Source organism: Globicephala melas, chromosome 17 (genome assembly GCF_963455315.2).
Source record: "Globicephala melas chromosome 17, mGloMel1.2, whole genome shotgun sequence".
NCBI lineage: Eukaryota > Metazoa > Chordata > Mammalia > Artiodactyla > Delphinidae > Globicephala > Globicephala melas.
In genome coordinates, this window is record NC_083330.1 from 52,803,714 (window position 1) to 52,818,717 (window position 15,004).

General features: G+C 53.0%; 1 pseudogene; it reads left to right on the forward strand.

Annotated features, from left to right (window-relative positions):
• LOC132593724 (voltage-dependent N-type calcium channel subunit alpha-1B-like) overlaps nt 1-12,024 on the forward strand; it is a 118,856-nt pseudogene extending 106,832 nt beyond the window's left edge.
• The last annotated feature ends 2,980 nt before the right edge of the window (nt 12,025-15,004 follow it).

Genomic DNA, 15,004 nt, shown 5'->3' on the forward strand with positions numbered 1-15,004 from the left:
AATTTTGTATTTTTAGTTCAGACCTGCTCCTACACCCCAGGCTTATATACCCCACAAATTATTCACCGTCTGTACTTGGAGGCCCAGTGAGCATCCAGAGTTCACGTGCTGACCCTTCAGTTCCAGATACTCCCCAGATTCCTCCCTGTCTCCATCAGTGGAAACTGCTGTTAGAGTTGCTCATGCCAAAACTTTTGCAGTCATTTTTATGTTCTACTTTTTTTTCTTACCCTACTTCTGATCCATATCTGAACCCTTGTAATATCTTCTGACTCCACCTTCAAAATACACTCAGAATATGATCACTTGTCTAACCTTTCCTACTGCCACCTCCTGGTCCAAGTCACTCTTGTTCTTCTTGACTGCATTGTTGCAGTAACCTTCTAACTGGTCTGCTTCTGCCCTTGCCTCTTTCAGTCTACCTTCAACACAACAGCCAGAATGATCACGTTAAAAATCAAACCAGTAAAATTATTAAACCTCTAGCTAGCCTGATCGTGAAAAATAGATAAAAATAACCAATATAAGGAACGAAAGAGGGAATATCACTGTAGATCCTGCTGACATTAAATGGATAACAAGGAAATTTTGTAAACAACTTTATGTCAATAACTTCAGTAACTTAAATGAAATGGAAAAATTCCTTGACATAAACTATGAGGCTCATTCAAAAATAGATAACCTGAAAAAAAAGGAAATAGACAACCTTAGTAATACTGTATATATTAAATAAATTAAATTCATAGTTAAAAATCTTCCAACAAAGAAAATCATGGGCCCGATTTGTTCCGTTGATGAAGTCAACCAAACGTTTAAGCAGGAAATAATTCTATACAAAGTCCTCTAGACAGTAGAAAAAGAGAAGGTGTTTCCCAATTTATTTTACGAGGCCAGCATTACTCTGATACCAAAACTAGACAGAGACATTACAAGCAAAAAAATTACAGACCAACATTCCTCATGAATACGAACAATAAAATTTTCAACACAACTTTAGCAAACTGAACATGGTGATTAAAGTAGGGTTTATCCCAGGAATGAAAAATGCAAGGTGGGTTCGAGTTTAAAAATCAATCAAGGGCTTCCCTGGTGGCGCAGTGGTTGAAAGTCCACCTGCTGATGCAGGGGACATGGGTTCGTGCCCCAGTCCGGGAAGATCCTGCAGGCCGCGGAGCGGCTGGGCCCGTGAGCCATGGCCGCTGAGCCTGAGCGTCTGGAGCCTGTGCTCCGCAACGGGAGAGGCCACAACAGTGAGAGGACCACGTACTGCAAAATAAAATAAAATAAAATAAAAAATCAATCAATAGAACAATATATAAAGGAGGAAAAACTATATGATTATCTCAATAGATGCAGAAAAATCTTTGACAAAATTCAACATCCATTTATGATACATAAATTCTATATAAACTAAAAATTAAAGCAAACTTCCTCAATCTGATCAAGGATATCTATGATAAACCTACAGCTAATGACATGCTTAACAAAGAAAGCCTGGCTCCTTTCCCCCTAAGATCAGTAACAAGGCAAGGATGTCTCCTGTCACCATTTTTGTTCAATATCATACTTGAGGTTCTAGCCATTGTAACAAATCAAGAAAAAGAAATAAGAGGTGTACCAATTGGAAATAAATAAATAAAATTGTCTCTATTCATGATTGACATGATTATCTGTACAAAGAATCTTAAAGAATCAAATAAAAAGTTAATAAAACCAAAGCATCTACAAGCCTAGGAATACCAATGATTGCTGGGAACCACCAGAAGCTAGGAAGAGACAAGAAGCATTCTTCATTAGAGCCTTTCAAGGGATCACAACCTTGTCAATACCTTGATTTTGAGCTTCTGGCCTCCAGAACTGAGACAATATATTTCTGCTGTTTAAAGGTGTAAGAAGAAGTTACTAAAACTAATACCTGAGTATAGCAAGGTCAGTATATGAAAAGCAAATGTATTTCTACAGATTAGCAATTAACAATTGAAATTGAAAAAGTTCCATTAAAATTGCACCAAAAAAATCAAATAACTGGCTAACTCTAAAAATATATATGCTAGAGTGTATGCTGCAAATTTCAGAATATTGACCAAGGAATCTTCCTTAATAAATAAACCAAGCACTGTATCATGTTCATGCATTGGAAGACTCAATATTGTTAGTTCTCCTCATATTGATCAATAGACTCAGTGTTATGCCAATCAAAATCCCAACAGGATTTCTGGGTTGAAATTTATAAACTGATGCTAAAATATACGTAGAAAAGCACACAAACTTGAGTAACAAAAACAATTTTGCAAAAAGAATAAAGTATTTTAGCCATTTAAAGAATGGCAATATTAATATTAATATTAATATTACTGATGAGAATGCAGAAAACTCGAATTCTCGTTTTCCTAGTGTGGATACAGTGGTACTGCCGCTTTGGAAAACAGTTTCACCATTCTTGATCATGTGGCCCAGGCATCCCACTCCTAAGGGAGATGACATGAAAGCATACACGCACACAAAAACCTATACGCTAAAGTTTGTGGCTTTATTCATAATCGCGCCAAACTGTAAACAACTCAACCATCAGCCAAATGGTGACGGATAATCAAGCTGTGGTGTGTCTGTGCGATGAGACGGTTCTCACTCAGCAACAGAGAAACAGGCTACCAATGTGCTTGACGTGGGTGGGGCTCAGATGCATCGTGCTGGGTGAAAAGTCAGACTTGACAGCATGTTGTGTGAAGCCATTTGTATGACATTCTGAGAAGATGAAACAGTTGAGACAGAAAACACATCGTTGATGCCAGGGCCCTGGGAGAGGGCGAAGGGGTGGACCACAAAGGGTACGGAGGGAGCTTGGCAGGGGTGCCGAGCTCCTGCCTGGATTGTGATGGTGGATCCACGGTCATATGCATTTACCAAAGTTCACAGAGTGGAAGAACTAACAAAGTGAATGTTTATGTACGTAAATCACACTTTAATAAACACGATGTTTAAAAAAAGATGGATCAGAGTACTTTATTCCTCAGCTTGGACCCTCTGCTGCTTCCTGTCTCAGCGGCCCCCACCTGCACATCCTCTCCCTCTGCTCCAGCCTCGCCCTCCTGGCTCCCTGCCCCCCTTCAGGGCCCTGTGAGCCCTTTCCTGACCGTTCTGTCCAAACTGCAGCCCTCCTGATAGTTCCTGTCCCTCCCCTCTTGGTTTTTCCTGTATCCAACATACTGGATTTTTAACTTACTGCTACTTTATTGTAGATTAAAATCATGTAACTCCACATGGGCAGTTTCTTTTGATTTTGTTCCATCACCTAGAACAACACCTAGTGTTCGGTGGGCGCTCAGTAACTTTTATGGAATGATTGGTGAATGGTTGGAACACTGCCATGTCCCTTCCCAATCCCATCGCCACCCACGCCTACACGCCCTTGCACCCTCGCCACTGGGCGGGTCAGCTCCCACACCTCTTTAGACAGGTTCTGGTGGGGAGCTGTGTGACCAGCCTCCAAGGCAGTGTTTCTCCCCCGTGCACCTTTCCTCCAGCATGGGGTCTCTCCCCGCCCACCCCAGCTCTGCCTGTTCCTCCAAGGGGGCTGTGGGATGGCTCCTAACATCTCTTCTCCCTTTCCACCCTTATCCTGCCCCAGCTGGCACAAAGTAGCATCAGTGTGACGCAGAGTTGAGGAAGGGCATTTCCTCTGTGTGGGCCAATTTGCCCCAGAAGACCCTGGATTTACTGGTGCCACCCCATAAACGTAAGTAGGGTGAGAAACTCCCCCTGTCCACCCCTCTTCTGTCGCACCCAGAGGCAGAGCAGGGAGTCCTGGGTGAGGGCAATTGTTGAGTCACCTTAGAGAGGAGAGCTCACGTCCTGGATAGCCCAGAGCACTCGTCTCCAAGGTGGGTGCCAGGGGCTGTGGGAGGAGATGTCTGGGCCGTATTCCATTGGGCAGAGTCACCCACACTCCTAGTGTAGGGAATTCCCTTCAGAAAATCCAGAGAAAAGGTAGGGAGATGCCTACAGTTGGAGCTGGCAGAAGGATGAGGTGTCTGGGGTTAAACTGAGCTGTGCTGTGTTGGGTGGAGCCCAGCGGGGCCTAGGAAAGAGTCAGTGGAGCTCCAGGTGGGCCAAGCCCCACGGTCCTGCCCGTGGGTCCAGGAGTCCTCATGGTGGGTGCTGGCTCCTCACCCCAGCTCACCCTGCATGTCCCCTTTCTCTTGTATTCCCTCCCTTGCCTGCCGTGCTCTCCAGCCAATGAGATGACAGTGGGGAAAGTGTACGCAGCTCTCATGATATTCGACTTCTATAAACAGAACAAAACCACCAGAGACCAGATTCACCAAGCTCCCGGAGGCCTGTCCCAAGTACCAGGTTCCAGGAGTTCCAGGAAATAACCCCGAGACTCTGCCACCTTCCACTGTTTGGCAGCAGAGGGGACCCAGCCCCTTCTTGAAGAAGGTGCAGTGGGAAAAGGAAGATGAGAGGTTCTTGCGGCCACCTCTCTGGCTCACAGAGTCAGAAACCCCATATAGCCTGTGCTTCCGTTAGTAGGAGGTGCACACAGGCAGGGCCCAAAGAGGTTCAAACCGACTGCCCAGGGTCATGATGTGTCCCACTCATGCCTCTGGCTGGGATAGTTTGGAGGACTTTCTTCCAGAGGTCATCCTTCAAAGATGATGACTTCACCACACAGCCAAAACCTTTGGTGACCGTGTGTATACTCTCATCTATAAAATTGTCCTATGTCCAGCACTCAGGACATTCACCCCCAGGGTGCGAAGTGTCTGCTGTCCACACTCCAGCCCTGAAATCTCCTCCAAATTCTGCTCAACCTGGGACTCTGGCAGCCTCTACCAATCAATCCAAGTTGATAATGAGATGAAATCTTGTTGCCATTTGTAATCAGATCCAGTCCCCAAATTGTGTAGGAAGGGAAACTGAGGCTCCAACAAATGAAATGACTGTCCTGAAGTCACTTACAGGCCAGACTGGGAATGGGCTTCTGATGGGCAAAGGGCAGGCCCAGGGATCCCCATCCTGCCCTGGGGGTTCCAGACAGGTGGCCGAGCACCTCGGTGCCCAGGATCCATGGGGCGTCCCCGGCCTCAGAGACCCTCCTCCTGGCGCCCCTTCTGCAGATGGGCCCCGGGTCCCTGTTCCACCCTCTGAAGGCCACGCTGGAGCAGACGCAGCCGGCCGTGCTCCGCAGAGCCTGGGTTTTCCTTCGGCAGAAGAGCTCCGCCTCCCTCAGCAATGGCGGGGCAGTTGTGAGTACCACCGGGCAGGGTGTGGGGCCTTGGCGGGAGGAGGGCAGGGGTCCCCCCAGGGCTCCCGTGGGCAGTGCCCCAGGACAGGGAGCCCTCGGGTCTCACCGCCACCCAGCCACACCCACCTCCACCCAGACGCTTCGCGGTGGGTCCAGCTGGTCCAGTCTGCCGCCGGAGCCGGTTGTGTGGTGCATCTGAGGCTAATTCCTGTAACAGTAGACAGGTGCTCTGACGGCACTGGGGTCACCTGATTTAGACAGTCTGTTATTCCATCCCATGCCTCCCACTGTGGGAGCCTGTTTCTCTCTCAGGTGAGGGCTCCCCCCTGCTTCCTCGCTGGCCTTCGGTGCCTGCAGACCATTAAGAAGGTATCTGTTTCCACCTCAGCTTCTCACCGCTTTTTGTTAACGGCCTGTTAGTGTTCTCATCTTCCTTTAAGACACTTTCCCTCTCAGATCTCCATTTTGATATTGATGTCTGTTTTGTAGACAAATTAGCAAGGTCTTTCCCTATCACGTAACTCTTGGTAACAACCCCAAAACCAAGTGATCCAGAATAGGCATCCCTGTGGCACTCTGAGGGGTGGTAGCTGGTGCCAGGCTGAGCCGCACTGGAGGGCAGAACCCTCTCAGCCACCTCCCGCAGTTAGAGGGGCGTGTCTCACATCTGCTAACATCCCGTTGGCCAAAGCAACTCATTGGTTGAGCCCAAAGCAGGAACGTGCGCTCTGTCTCACCGGCAGGGGCTGAGGGTGGGCCTCGCAACCACTTGCCATCCTGGAGAACCACAAGGCCAGGCAGCAAGCATGGCTAGGGCTCCCGGTTTCTTTCTCTCCTGTGCATGTTCTGGACACTCTTTTTGAAGCCTGGTTTTGGGTCATGGACTGTGGATCAGATAGCTGCCATACTTGGGCAGCCAGCCCTAAGTGCTTTGGCAGTGCTTTGGGCCTGGGCCTGGGCCCGGGCCAGCTCCTGTGGGACCGGTGGGCCCAGGACAGCATATTCTCACCTCCTGTGTCCGGGCTTGTCGTGTGGGGAGGCCGGAGAACAGCCCGAGGGGAAGGGTTAGGGTGCAGGCGTTCAGGCCTCTCTTTGTGCCCCATTGGCCAAAGCAAGTCACCTCCCTAGCCCGAGCTCATGTGACAGGAGTTGACACTGTGACGGCACAAGTCCAGAGGTGGAGAGGCCACAGGACACCGGGAGAACCTAAGCACAACTGGTAACGCTCCCGTGCGAAAACCGCACTCTTGAGTGCGTGCAGGCCCTGAGGGCTGGCCTCCCGGCGCCTGGGAGCCCCCGTGTTCCCATACTCTCCTTTCTCCATGCTGATTATGATCCCATTTGTGCATTTAAAGTTAAACAGTGGATTCTGAGTGTCCATGTGTGTGTTGGAGGAGATGGGGTGGGGAGGTGTCTTTGTGGACTGATCTGAGCCAGGCTTTTGGTTCAGGAAAATGAACGTCGCTTATTTCCAGGGTTATAATTTCTACACAAATCAGTTACCACCCTTTTTTGTTGCATGTGAGAGAGGGCCCAATCTACTGGGGCCAGGCAGTGGGGGCATTTACTGAGCCTTCTGATGGCTGGTGTAAGTGCCCACCCGGCCTCGGCATGATGTGACCTCAGAGGTGACCAGGCCTTGGGGTCAACATCCGTCCTCCTGGCCATGCTTCCTCTCAGGGTCAGCCTTTCCTGAGGCTAGAGCAGCTCCAGACAGCACAGTGCAGGGGAGATGCTTGCAACTTGAGAAGATGAAGGATGTTCTCAGAAACCCCAGTGATGGTGGGTCTGGTCATCAGCGTGGCCAGCTTAGGCCATCCGGCTTCACCTCTGAGCTCAGTGTGATTGTTGCCACTCAACCTGGGTGATGGAGAATGTATGTGATGCCTCATTGTACACGAGAACGAGCAGAAACACAGGCAAATGCTGGGCTGTTTTGGTGCCCCTTGGGTGACACAATAACAAAGACAAACACTGACAAGGAGAGGGTAGGCGGTTAGGTTGCGTGTGGTGGGGAAGGCCTCCAAAAGTGGTCTCACCAAAGGTGACACTTGTGCCTAGACCTCAGGGCAGGAAGGCCTCCGTGGCTGGGGTCAGGGGGGCTGGTGAGTAGCCGTGGGCCATCAGGGCTGATGGAGCAGCTGCGCAGGCTGGGTGCCTCACCCGTGTGCATGTGTGTGGCCTTGTCCCACCGCACATGTGAGCCCCTGTCTAGGCCAGATGTCCCCAGACTAGGGTCCCCTCTCTGCCCATCAACTCTGAGTGGGCACGACCATTGCTGTACCTCAACTGGAGAGTGGCCACATTCAAGGGGCCTCCTTCCAGCCCAGAACAGGGTCGGGGTGGAGGTTTCTGGCAGGTGGGAGCCAGGTTCTGTGGCCCATGGACCTCCAGGCCCACAGGACAATCCTCTCTCCTCCACACACATACCCAAGAGGGTGGCATCAAGGAGTTGGTCTCCTGGGCACTCAGAGGACCCAGGAGGTGCCCTGCGAGGTGACGACGCCCCTGGAGCGTGGCCACTTCACGGAGATCCCAGTGGTGCAGACAGGAAAACCGGTGAGGGCTCCCAGGGCTGGGGGCCGAGTGGGGGGTGGGGTGAGAGTGGGAGGGTGAGGGCGAGAGCAGGATTGGGGGAGGCTGGCATGGGAGAGAAGGTGAAAGTGGGATGGGGGAGGGTGTGACTGGGGGGCTGCTGTCCCCCCAGGCTGTGGTTGTCCAGATGCAGAGCATGGCCCTGAGAGGCTCTGACGGGGAGCCCCAACCCGGGCTGGAGAGCCAGGGCCTAGTGGCCTCCATGCCCTACCTGGCAGCGGAGACTCAGGTGGGTGGTCTGGGAGGGTTGGGGTCATGGGAGGGGGGTTGGGGGTGAGGAGACTTGGCATGGGGGAGCTTGTGTCCCACACGCGGGCTTTGCTGGGGTGGAGCCTCCCTGAATGCACTGTAGCCTGGACACCACCGGCCCTGTTTGGAACCCTCAGAACACGATGCTGGCCTCGAGAGGTGTGGCCAGGCCAGGAAGAGTCCCCACTGCCTCGTGTCACTGACCCAGCCCTTCCCTGTTTCTGGGACACGCCTCTCCCATTCCAGCTCTTCACTCCCCCAGAAATCACACACAGGGCCTCCTCAAGCCACCCTTTTCCCTCATGTCCTCTCGGAGGCCCTGGGGGTGACCCTGCTCCCTCTCTGGACACTGGACGTTCTTTCTCTGGGACTCGCTTGACCACCTGGCAGGAAGCCCCTGGCCAGGGGGCTGCAGCACTGTTTCCCAGGCTCAGTCCCTGGGTTGAGCATTCCTCTTCCAACCCCTCACTCCCCCGTCTCTGCCCACTGCGCCTGGTGCCCTCCTGGCCTCGCCACGTCCCTTCGGTGCCATGCTGGCGCCTCTTCTCCCTCCTTGACGCTTGAGCCCGAGCAGTGGCTCTGGGTGAGCCCATTTCCGTGGGTTGTGCTTTCAGCCCTGGGGGAGCAGCCTCACGGTGCTGGATGGACGGAAGGGCTGGCACAGTGGTCTCACCATGGCTGCCAGGGCAGCTCTGGGCCCCACCCAGGATCCTTCCAGCCAGGCCAATAGCCTCCCTCTTCCTGGCACCCTCCGTGTCCTGTAGGGATGCTGAGGCCAAGAGGCCTCCTGGGCCCCGCCCGGCCTGGGAGAGACAGACAGGCACACAAACAGCATTTTGTGCAAAGAGTGCTTCTGAAGAAGCGGTGGGTCTCGGGTGGGCAAGAGCAGTCCAGGGAGAGGGAAGGGCTTGGTGGTCCCTGAACCCCAGCCCCGCAGTGGGCCTCCCCAGGGACCCTGCCAGACCTCAGGCAAGGCCCTCCGGGGTGCCATGCTCCCTCCTGCCCCCCAGCTCCCTGGGGCACAGCCTCCCTAGTCTGGGGAGATGCCCCAACTTCAGGGATAGAGTCCCAGGCCCATTCTTCCCCATGGGATGAGTCCTGTGGTCTGCCCAGCCCCCGTGTCATGGTGGCTTCCCCACCGCCCTGGGCCTCCCTGGACCCCACTCTTCAGGCCGTGCGCCCACCCGTGTCCCCACCTGCAGCCGACCCCAGACGCCAGCCCCATGAAGCGCTCCATCTCCACTCTGGCGCCCCAGCGCCCCACCCCCGTGGCTCGTCTCTGCAACGCCGCCCTGGACCACGCTCCGGCCAGCCAGGCCGCCCCCCACCATCACCACCGCTGCTATCGCCGCAGGGACAGGAAGCTGAGGTCCCTGGAGAAGGGGCCCAGCCTGTCCACAGACACAGATGGCAGTGCGTGTGAGAGGTCTGTCGAGGGGCGGTGGCTCGAGTTGGGGGTTCAAGAGCACATGGGAACCCTCTTCCTTTCTGCACCTCACAACCCCACAGCCAGCCCTGAGCCTGAGACCAGGCAGGAGCACCCCCCAGCTCTTCCCTGGGACCCTCTGCTGGCACTGGGGGGCCAGGCCGGGGTGGGGTCTGTCTCGCTGCCGGCTTGGCTGTGCTGACTTCTCCTCTCCCCCGCGCCAGCACCTAACAGCGCCGCGGGGCCAGGGCCGCCCCCGGGGGGACGGGCCAGCAGGCTGCCGGTGGGAGCGCAGGCAGGAGCGGGGCCGGTCCCAGGAGCGAAGGCAGCCCTCCTCCTCCTCCGAGAAGCAGCGCTTCTACTCCTGCGACCGCTTTGGGGGCCGTGAGCCTCCACAGCCCCAGCTCCCCCCCTCAGCAGTCACCCCCCGCCGTCGCCAGCCGCTGGGCAGGAGCCAGGACCCCCGAGACAGGTACGTGGGCCTCAGGACACCGCCTCGCCCGCGCTCGCTGGGGTCCGGGAGGTAGCCCCTTCCCGTCCTTGTTCCTAGGCCCAAGCCTGCGCTCCTTGCTTCCCGGGCCCGTCCGTCCCGCCGGGCGGAGCCCTGGCCCTCCCGCTGTCCAATCCCTTCTTTGCTTTCCTTCTGACAGAGGTGGGCTGGGCTGTGGTCTCCTGGTCCCTGGCCCTGTGCCTATCCCTTGCTGTCACCACCATCCCCAGACTGCCATCCCACCCTCCTGGGGCCGCCCCGGGTCCATCCCAGCTGCCCGCCCCCGCCCCCCGCCGTAGCTCTCCCTGTGCTGTGCTCTGTTCTCCCTGTCCTTTGACTGGGGTTTGCTGTGTTCCCGTTTCCTGCAAGGCAGTGCTTCAGCGAACGGGAGCCCCCTGCTGCCAACATCTGGTGCTAGCACCCGTGGCCGCGGCGGGCGGAGGCAGCTGCCCCAGACCCTGCTGACCCCCCGTCCCAGCATCGCCTATAAGACGGCCAACTCCTCGCCCGTCCACTTTGCTGGGGCTTATACCAGCCTCCCTGCCTTCTCCCCAGGCCGGCTTAGCCGTGGCCTTTCAGAACACAACGCGCTGCTCCAGAGAGACCCCCCTCAGCCAGGCCCTGGCCCCCAGCACTCGGATTGGCTCCGACCCGTACCTGGGGCGGCGTCTGGACAGCGAGGCTGCTGCCCACACCCAGCCTGAGGACACGCTTACCTTCGAGGAGGCCGTGGCCACCAACTCGGGCCGCTTCTCCCGGACTTCCTATGTGTCCTCCCTGACCTCCCAGTCCCACCCCCTCTGCCGGGTGCCCAACGGCTACCACTGCACTCTGGGGCTCAGCTCTGGCGGGAGCGGCCGGGGCGGCACAGCTACCACCACCCCGACCAAGACCACTGGTGCTAGCCGCACCGCGACCGGCGGGCGCGTCCCAGGTGATGAGTTTTATCATCCGCGCTGGGCTCCGGGGGCGCTCGGGCGCTGAGGCGGGGGCAGCAGCCCCGGGAGGAGAGCCTCGCCCCTGTGTCTCCTCCCTCACGCTGGGTGGAGCGGTTTGTAGAGGGATGTGGCTCCCCCTCTACCTCTCTCGCGCTGCCTCCCTGGGTCTCACAGCTCAGAGCCTACACAGGACGCGGCTGTGTGTGCTGAGCGGCACTGAGTGAAGGACCCACAACCGAGGTGTGTGCTGGGAACGTTTTGCAGGAGGTCTGAATCTTGTGCGGATCATCCTTCATCCAAACGTGTGGTGCAGAGGAGCGGGCGAGACCTCAGGACAGAGTCGGTGGTAAACTGAGCAGGTCTCGTCAGCCCCCGCACACCAACAATCCGGTGGCGCCCTTCGTACCTAAAATGGCAAATAGGCACTAGAAACACACGCCGATGCTCTGTCCTCTCCCAGACACAGTCAGCCCTGACAGGGACCAAATCTGGACAACGTTCTTGCTGTTGGTTTTGATTTTTATTCACGACACCCTTCACTCGTTTGTTGACTCTATATACTTGATCAGAAAATAAAAATAAAAAGAACAGAATAACGGGGAAGGGAATGTTAACATGACTGTAAAACATCAAACCTATAGGAGGATCTCAGCCTCTCAGGATGCGTGTTCTCGGCTTGCTCGAGGAGATGCTCTGTGTCCAGTCCAGGCGGCCAACCAGACCACCCCGGCTCCCGTGGCTCTCGACCAAGTGCCTGACCTCCTAGCGCCTCGCGCAGGCTCCCGGGGGCGGGATGGGAGACCTGTGTGAACTGCGAGTGGGCTTTGTGGAAACTATTCCAAACAACAACTGAGTAGAAAGCGGATGTAATTGAGAACATGCAGAAAACATCCAGTAGGTCCGTCGTAGTTGGAATGAAGTGGCCGTTTGCCCTTTTTCCTCGAACCAGTAGAGGCTGCAGGGCATGTGTAGCATGGCCCGCGTGGGCCGGTCAGTCTTTCTACACCCGATTCTCAGGGACGGGGTGCCTGAGAGGCAGGGCGCAATCTCTGTAGTTGTGCAAATTTCTTTTCACAGAAGACTCATCAGGGAGAGGCTGGGGGGAAGTGGGGGAGATTGGATGGGGTGGGGGCAGGAGGAGTGCCTGCATCTGAGTAGGTGAGGGCAGCTGGGAACCAAATGGAAATGAGGCCGGAGTTCGGAGGAAGGAGCAGCTCAGCTGCAGCTGCTGAGCTGGGCATCTGAGCCCACACTCTTTCTGGCACAAGAGGTGGGAAAGCAGGCAGCCAAACAAAGTGTTGCTTCAAGGCCACATTCAAAAGAGAAAGACCACTGTTAGGATGTGGTGCATAAAACACTTTGTTTTGTGAACAAAAGGAGCATTTAGATGAGTAGATTCTGGTGTGTCCTCCATATTTTGAAATGTGAGATGATCTCTTTGCTGGATCATTTGAATGTTCCCATTGGCTTTTACCCCATGATTCTCCTAAAGAAACTTGGAGTGTGATGTGTGTGTGTGCGTGTCTGTGTGTCCCCATAAGTGGATGCCGTTAACCCATAGGGCTATGCAACAAGACACACGTTTAATATTAGAAATAAAACACACAAGACCGCCACCTGTTCTAGGGTTTGAGCATGATTGTGACCAAACCATTTTATAGAATTTCCTTACTCGAAGGCAAAACACTCTGAAACTTTAAAATAACAGAGTATTTTACTCAAATAAGATATAATTAAAATCGGAATCTTGGACTGTGCATGTCATCCCTGGCTCCTGTTGCAGAGCAGAAGGATGTGTATTTTGGTACTGATGTTTTGTCTCTGGTCCCCCAGCCCATATTATTTTGAGTGTATTCATTCTGTGCAGAACCACAGCTGCTTCCCCAGGCCATGTTGGGCAGAGAATCCACTTTTCCGGACCCACACAGCCATGCTGGCTTGTCTGGATTCTTCTAGACACTGGAATTGGTGAAAATTACAGAGAGCGGGGGATATACTGTCTTGTTTTCCCGACTCTGCGTTTTTGTTTCTGTACTGTCTCTTCTCAGCTGTCACGTTTCCCCCAAAATCTCACAGTGAGTTGCCAGATTTGAAGTGCATCAACCAGTTGTCTGCATCTGGAACCAGTCAAGCAGTGGCTGTAGTTTGAATAAGTTATGTGTGCATGTAAAATATATACATATGTACATATATTCAAGTATGTGCATGACATGTACATCTTCATACTTTTTGATAAAATGTATTCATTTGTTAATTTTTAATTATATTTGATATAAATCAAGGGTTTGTTGCAAAACTTTATATTTAAGAACAGTGTTTAAAAAAAACAAAAACAAAAAGGGAAGTCCCAACTATGCAACACAACTGGGACTTGCTTTAAAAAAAAATTCTGTGATTGACTAGTTTGCTGCCTGAGTAATATTTATCAGCCAAACTTTGGATTCTGCTATTGTTTCTACAATTACATTTTGTATGAAGCAAAGTCCTTGGATTAAAATAAAACTTAGCAAAACATCAAAAACAAAACCCCACCATGCTGCTGGGTGATATATGCAAGGGGTGCGAATCCAGGCGGATGAGCCATCTCTGTGGGTATGGGGCACGGGGGCAGAGTGCACAGGGCTCAGAAGAAGGTGAGAACCTCTTCAACTTGCTCTGCGACTGATAGGATGCAAGGGTGGATTAGACCCAGCTTCATGGTGAGGATCAGGGTAGGCTTGTGGCTGGAGGAGCCAGGATAAGGACTCACGGGGGATGTGGTTGTGTTTTAGGGTTAGGAATATAGTTTGGGAGTTGAGCAGGCATTGGCTGAGGTTTGGGGTGGCTGTGTTGGGTGGGTTAGTGGTTAGAGGTTAGAGTTAGGTTTGGGGTTGAGGTTGGGGTGTAAGTTAGAGTTGGGGTTAGGAATTAGAGGTTAGGGTTAGGTTACAGGCAAAGGATTTGTCTATATAACCACTAACAGTGTAGGATTATGTGGGTATAATAATTAAGGTTTTGTTTAGTTTACTGTACATTCGAGTTCATTTAGAAAAGGCATAATTGAACAGGCTTAGGTTTCAGACAACAATGAAAATTGTGGTTCTAATTACACTGGGAAAAGGGATTGGAGTAGGGTTCAAATTTTTAGTCTGTTCTGATATGGGCCTATATTTGGATTAGGGTTAAGGGTGGTGTAGGATCATGGTCAGGCTCAGAGGTTAGGGTTAGGGAGTAGAGTAAGGTTCAGAGTTAGAGGGTCAGGAGTAAGGATAGAAATTCAGGCTCAGGGCTCAGGGTTAGAATGTAGGGTCAGGGTCAGGGATAGAGGATCAGGGACAGAATTAAAGGGTACATTAAGAGGATGAGGGGCTTCCCTGGTGGCGCAGTGGATAGAACTCTGTGCTTCCAGTGCAGGGGGCCTGGGTCTGATCTCTGGTCAGGGCCCTAGATCCCACATTCATGCCGCAACTAAGAGTTCGCATGCCACAACTAGGGACCCCGCATACCACAACTAAGGAGTTGGCAAGCTGCAACTAAGGAGCCCACAAGCCATGACTAAGGAGCCCTGGAGCCACATCTTAGGAGCCTGCCTGCTGCAAACTAAGACCAGGTGCAACCAAATAATAATAATAAAAAAAAGAGGATGAGGTTTTGAGGGATTAGAGTTAAAGGATGCAGGCTAGAGGGTCAAGGTTAGAGGGTTAGGTTAGATGGTCTGAGTCAGGGTCAGGGTAAGGGTTAGGAGTTTACAGGTCAAGGTTGAGTATCTAGGGGATAGGGGTTAGGAGTATTAGGGTTTCGGTTTACAGATGAGGAGGTTAGGGTTAGGGAGTTAACAGTAGAGATTTGGGCATTAGGGTTAGTGGGTTAGTGTTAAGCATAACTGGCCCATGACCCCCCTAACCCCACACCTCTGAGTCCTCTAGGATGGACAGGACTTGCCCTGGGTCACTCATGAGTGTGGGCTTCACCTGGACCGCTGGTTATCTACCTCCCATCCTGGAACCTAATAGCAGAAGAATGAAATGTCTGCTCTGGTCACTGACTGTTTCAGATCCAACTCAACCTCAGTCAACAGT